This window comes from Schistocerca americana, chromosome 6 (genome assembly GCF_021461395.2).
Source record: "Schistocerca americana isolate TAMUIC-IGC-003095 chromosome 6, iqSchAmer2.1, whole genome shotgun sequence".
In the NCBI taxonomy this organism is placed as follows: Eukaryota; Metazoa; Arthropoda; class Insecta; order Orthoptera; family Acrididae; genus Schistocerca; species Schistocerca americana.
The window spans coordinates 60,469,577-60,476,363 of NC_060124.1; the positions used below are offsets into that span (position 1 = coordinate 60,469,577).

The 6,787-nt window shown below is 44.3% G+C and overlaps 1 pseudogene; it reads right to left on the bottom strand.

Moving 5' to 3' along the window:
- Positions 1 to 982: 982 nt before the first annotated feature.
- LOC124620586 lies at positions 983 to 1,100 on the bottom strand (annotated as a pseudogene).
- Positions 1,101 to 6,787: the final 5,687 nt, after the last annotated feature.

Here is a 6,787-nt window from a genome sequence, read left to right on the forward strand (position 1 = left end):
GAGGGTGACAATTTCTTGTCAAAGATTGTTACAGGCGATGAAACATGGGTTCTCACTTCGAACCTGAAACAAAACAGCAATCAATGGAGTGGCGCCACACCCACTCCCCTACCAAGAAAAAGTTTAAAGCCATACCCTCAGCCGGTAAAGTCATGGTTGCAGTCTTCTGGGACACTGAAGGGGTTATTCTGTTCGATGTACTTCCCCATGGTCAAACGATCAACTCTGAAGTGTATTGTGCTACTCTTCAGAAATTGAAGAAACGACTTCAGCGTGTTCGTAGGCACAAAAATCTGAACGAACTTCTCCTTCTTCATGACAACGCAAGACCTCACACAAGTCTTCGCACCCGAGAGGAGCTCACAAAACTTCAGTGAACTGTTCTTCCTCATGCACCCTACAGCCCCGATCTCGCACCGTCGGATTTCCATATGTTTGGCCCAATGAAGGACGCAATCCGTGGGAGGCACTACGCGGATGATGAAGAAGTGATTGATGCAGTACGACGTTGGCTCCGACATCGACCAGGCCCTCATTTCAAGGTGGCGTAAGGCCGTAGCATTGAATGGAGATTACGTTGAAAAATAGTGTTGTGTAGCTAAAAGATTGGGGAATAACCTGGTGTATTTCAATGCTGAATAAAACAACCCCTGTTTCAGAAAAAAAAATGTGTTGCAATACTTATTGAACTGCCCTCGTAATATACTTCACTAAGTTTTCATTACACGTTCTCTATGAGATTTATCATTGTGTCACTGATGGCTACAACTACTACTCCGCCCGAGCAGGCCATGAAGGTCCAACGGTACCGACCGGTCGCCGTGTTATCGTCAGTCCACAGGCGTCGCTGGATATGCATGTGGAGGGGCATGTGGTCAGTACGCCGCTCTCCCGGCCGTATGTCAGTTTACGAGACATGAGCCGCTACTTCTCAACCAAGTAGCTCCTCAGTTTGTCTCACAAGGGCTGAGAGCACCCTAGATGCCAATAGCGCTGGGCACACCGGATGGTCACCCATCGAAGTAGTAGCCCAGCCCGACAGCACTTAACTTCGGTGATTTGACGGGAACCGGTGTTACTGCTGCGGCAAGGCCGTTGGCGTCACTGATGGCAGCTGTCGGCTAACTACGATCTTTTTGGTTATTACTGTTGTGGACTGGCAAGACAGCCAATCCACTATGACGGGAAGCCGATAGGTACGCGTTTAAGCTCACGCAGGCTGGTGTGAGGTCTGGAGCAGGTAAAGTAATTATACTAGCAAGAAAAGTACGTAGCTGCCGGAATACTTAACTTTAATTCATAATTGGTGAACATCGGTTTGACGGTACATGCATCACAAGATAACTAGCAAATGATAATGGCGCCTTGCTAGGTCGTAGCAAATGACGTAGCTGAAGGCTATGCTAACTATCGTCTTGGCAAATGAGAGCGTAATTTGTCAGTGAACCATCTCTAGCAAAGTTGGCTGTACAACTGGGGCGAGTGCTAGGACGTCTCTCTAGACCTGCCGTGTGGCGGCGCTCGGTCTGCAATCACTGACAGTGGCGACGCGCGGGTCCGACGTATACTAACGGACCGCGGCTGATTTAAAGGCTAGCACCTAGCAAGTGTGGTGTCTGGCGGTGACACCACAATTACGTTAATATTTTCGTTTCTCAAGCTAACAGTTTACTGCGTCCGCCATCGATGACGAAGATATTATACATACTGCAGTGCTTTAAAATTAATTGGAATCTGTGGCTTACCCGCTTGAAGAGCTTGTCTTTCTACTCACAACTCATAAAAACTACGTCTTTCATCAAGATATCAAGTCCCTAAGCCCTTCAGCTTAGTGCCCATTTGCCTGAATTACTTGACTTAGTGTACTTCCAGAATATCTGAAACACGAGCTCCTGAGATATTCTTCCGTATTTTAACGCCAACTGGAGAGCCCGCCCTGCTTCAGTCAACTCATACTCCTATATTATTACTTGAAATACACAAATGTGCAAAAGTCGTGCGACAGCGATAAGCACATATGTATACAGATGGCACTAGTATCGCAATCACAGGGTATAAAACTGCAGAGTATTAGCGGAGCTTCATTTGTACTCGAGTGATGGACTTGTAATGGTCTCCGACGTGATCATGGTCGAACGACGGGAATGATCAGACTTCGAACGCGGAATGGTGGTTGGCGATAGAAGTATGGGGCATTCCATCCAGGAAATTGTTTGGGAATTTAATATTCCGAGAGCCACAGTGTCAAGAGTGTGCCGAGAAACCCAATTTTCAGGCATTAACTCTCGCCACGGACAACGCAGTGGCCGATGGCCTTCCCTTAAAGACCGACAGTAGCGGCATTTGCGTAGAGTTGTCAGTGCTAGCAGAAAAACACCACTGCGTGAAATAAGAACAGAAATGAATGTGAGATGTACAACTAACGCAACCGTTAGGACACTGTAGCTAACTTTGGAGTTAATGGGCTACGACAGCAGACGACTGACGTGACTGCCTTTGCTAACAGCAAGACATCACCTGCAGTACCTCTCCTGGACTCGTACCACATCGATTGTACCCTAGATGACTATAAAACCGTGGCCTGGTCAGATGAGTCCCGATTTCAGCTGGTAAGAGCTGATGGTAGGGTCCGAGTGCGACGCACATCTCACGAAGCCATGGACCTAAATTGTCAACAAGGTGTAACCTCCCCCTCACTTATCGACCTTAATGACAGTGAAAAATTAAACAGCGTGTACCTAATGGAAATTTGGGAAAGCAATCGTCACCGAAGTTAATCTGTCGGTAAAGAGGGAGGAAAGGGTTACATCTAAATGAAAGGAAAGAAGCAAATGAAATTGGTGGAAATTAATTTTGAAAAGGGGTAAAGTTAATAAAGAAAGTAAATGTGCGGCCGTTACGTTAACAATTAACTAGCGGTAATTAGATATTTGAGATTTGGGGGAAATTACGGTCGCCAGTCCTAAGGACAATTACTATAGTAGCTGAAAAAGCACTAGAAGCGTGGCAACTGGAGGTTGACACGTGTAGTGTGAAAACTGAAAGTTTGTCAGAAGTAATAAATTTCGCTACACTCTGACTTAATTTAGCAAAAGAGTTAACAAAACCGGATAATCGAAAGTTAATTTAGTGACTGAAGTTAATAGTGAGCTTTCTTTCTGAAGCACATCGAAATTCAGTAAAATACGGTTAGTCTTGGACTACCTCAACAATCATTTCAAAAGCAACTTGAATCTACGCAATTTAGAAATAAGAGATTTTACTTTGAACTTGAATTAAATGATTCTGAACAATTAACAATAGTAACATTTAGTACGTACCAAGCTGAGCTGCAGTCACAGGTAAGCTAAAATATGGTAACAAAACTAGCACTCTTAATTTGTGCTTGTGTAATCTAAGTGTTGTAGCCAGCTATGAATACTTTAACTGAACTTTGAAATTAAAGCAGTGTAATGGAATTATGCTGGCGTTTGAATTTCAACGACACTCGGGTTCATTTTGGAAAAGGAAGGGACCCTGCTTGGTAATGCAATTGGGACAATGAGCAACAAAGGTTCATGCTAAGTAGCTGTAATTTTGTGATGCAACAATTTTAAATGTTTGAAAAGCTGAGGTCTGCCATACAGTTCTAAAACTTTACGTGCTTCCAGTCTTCCTTGTTGGTTGATTGAAGGTTTGAAGCCGTCGATCGAGGATGTGGCGACAGTCACTCATTGTCGGCCGTCGCTGTTGCAGAAGCTGGATGTTGGCGCGCCTTCTTCTCGACACGGTCACCAGACGAAACGGGCTCTTGATGTGCGCCAGCTAATGCTTCCCGTCCGCGACACCATGTCAGAAACTATCATCGCAAGTCGAGCGCAATTACATGCTGCCAAACCCCGAAAGCGCGGCAACTCGCGGGAGCTTCACACCACACACCTGCTCCACTGCACCACCCCAGCCAGACTCCCTCTGCTCTGCCCGCGCTCCACGCGGTAGAGTTAACACTGCCAAAGATCCTACACACTTTGATTCTTCACACGACCTATCGATGTAATCGTTCGATAGCAGTTTTCCCTATGCAAGACCCAGCGTAAAAATACAAATAATATTTACGAAACAAACCAATTATACATCGACATAAGTGCATAAATATATATATACAAACAGTAAAACAATTACAATATATAAAGAGACAGAAATGTCATATCTTGAGGTAACAAAACAAGGAAAAAAAATAATAGTACAATAGATGGAAATAGGAGGATATGCATTTCCGGCGTTACAAAGGCACTGTGCATTCTGGTGGTTGTTTCGTAATCGTGTGGGACGTGTTTACAATCAATGAAATGGGTCTTCTGGATCTATGGCTACGTACAGACCATTTGCAATCATTCACGGACGTCACGTTCCCAAACAGCGACGGAATTTTTATGGCTCACATTATGCCATGCAATCGGGCTACAATCGTTCGTGATTGGTTTGAATAACATTCTAGACAATTCGAGCGAATGATTTGGCCACGCAGGTCGCCAGACATGAACCTCATCGACAATTTATGGGGCTTAATCGAGAGATTATTTTGTGGACAAAAGCCTTTCGCAATTACGAATGGCTATAGAGCCAGCATGACTCATTGTTTCTGCAGAGAACCACTAAAGATTTATTGGATCCATACTATGTCGAGTTGTTGCAGTACGCCGGATAAAAGGATGTGCGACACGATATTAAGAAGTATCGCATGATTTTCGCCCGTCAGCGTAAACGTATAAATTGTACCACATTTTCACGTAAGACAAAACAGTAGGAAAGATTCATCCACTGCCATTGGCTGCTATTGCTGAGTACTGCTTTCGCACAGTGATATTCAATAAAATGGTCGTGAAACTTGGACTGATTCTTCCACCGAAGTAGCTATCAAAGGACGAATAGTATCGTGAATAAATTTAGTATTGAATCTGGAGCTTGTTATGCTTAGAACTCGATCCAACGCTTGTTCTAAGCTCACAGAAGTAAGAAAAAAGGATTTCTTTGATAGTTAAAACTTTCACATACAGTTTAAGCGATATTTCAGAATTTCTGAAATGATTTTAAAAAATAATGGATTTTCTCTGTGAATATATGGTTATATGTTGATCGTAAATAAGATTGATAACATGCTGCCTGACAACAGAAGTGAAGCAACTAGAAGACATGTTCGGATGTCAGTGTAACTTCATACACGTACAAAGCACGGAGGGCGTGTAAGTGATTAAACATGCAATTCTCTGTGACATGTAGAACTGTCAGCAATAATGTTGTTCACGTTTAACGTCACAGGAGTGATAGGGTATATAAGGGGTCTAAGCAGCGTGAGATGTTGAGCCATCACTGACAAGAACACGGAAATTCCATAAACTCGGGTAGCCTACCGTTATCAGTTCCTGACGTAGATTGAAAATTAAGATTTTTGGGCCCTTCGGGTGCGACAGTCTCCCGAAATTGGACTACGAAGACGTCGGGGGGTGGCGTGGTCGTTGTCAAAGTTCCGATCGACGATCACAAGGGAGGATACTGTATAGTGCACCAGTCACATGATAACCCCCTTCACATATGCAGCTGCCAATCGAAGACAGTAATGGACTCCATGCAACATTCCGTGGCAGTCTCCACCGCTAATGACAGTCTCGCAGCAACTGGACTAAGGAATTACAGTCACGCAGGTGGATATGGGAGATCAAGAATGAAGCGCTGGGAGTAAAAAAAAGTGCAAGACAGGGATACAGGCTTTCGACCCTCCTCTTCAGTCTACACATCGAAGAAGCAAGGACAAAAAGGAAAAAAAAAAGGTTCAAGAGTGGAATTAAAATTCAGAGTGAAAGGAGATCAGCCGCTGACGACATTTTTATCTTCAGTGAAAGTGGAGAAGAATTACAAGACCTGCTGAATGTAATGAACAGTCTAATGAGTATAGAATACGGATTCATTGTAAATCTGAGAAAGACGAAAGTAATGAGGAGTGGTGGAAATAAGAACAGCAAGAAACCTACGATCACCGTTGGTGATCAAGAAGTAGACGAAGTTAAGGAATTCTGATACCTAGGCAGCAAAATAACACATGACGTACGGAGAAAAGGGAACAAAATGTAGACTAGCTTTGGCAAAAAGCGCATCCCTTGATAGGAGAAGTCGGCTAGTACCAAACATAGGCCTTAGTTTGAGGAAGAAATTTCTCAGAATGTATCCTGGCTGCACAGCACTATATGGTAGTGAAACATGGATTGTGGGGAATCCGGAGAAGAGAAGAATAGAACCATTTCAAAATGTGGTGTTGCAGAAGAATGCTAAAAACTGGGTAGACTGATAAGCTAAGGAGTGAGGAAATTGTCCAGAGGATCGGCGAAGAAGAGGAAGGGTTAGGTTGGTAGAACATCTGTTAAGACATCAAGGAACGGTACTAGAGGGATCTGTACAGGGTAAAAACAGTAGAGGAAGTTAGAGAATAGAAGGCATCCAGCAAGTAAATGAGGACGTAATGGCGTCGCAATGGGTTCAACAATAGCGGTTCTGCGCGCCCTGGATGACATTCGTCGATGAGTATGACGGCCACGTGGACAGACGTCCCATTCTTTGAGTGTTCTGCAGCGACATAGCGCTGTTACTGCTGGCGTCATGCGTGAGTAGCCATCGGATATGACATCAGGTCACGGCTAGTAGTGACTGAAGGGGATGTGACGGCCAGAGGTTACGTCACGAATATGATGCACCTTCATGTGCTGCCTCGCCGGCCACGGTGGCCGAGCGGTTCTAGGCGCTTCAGTTCGGAACC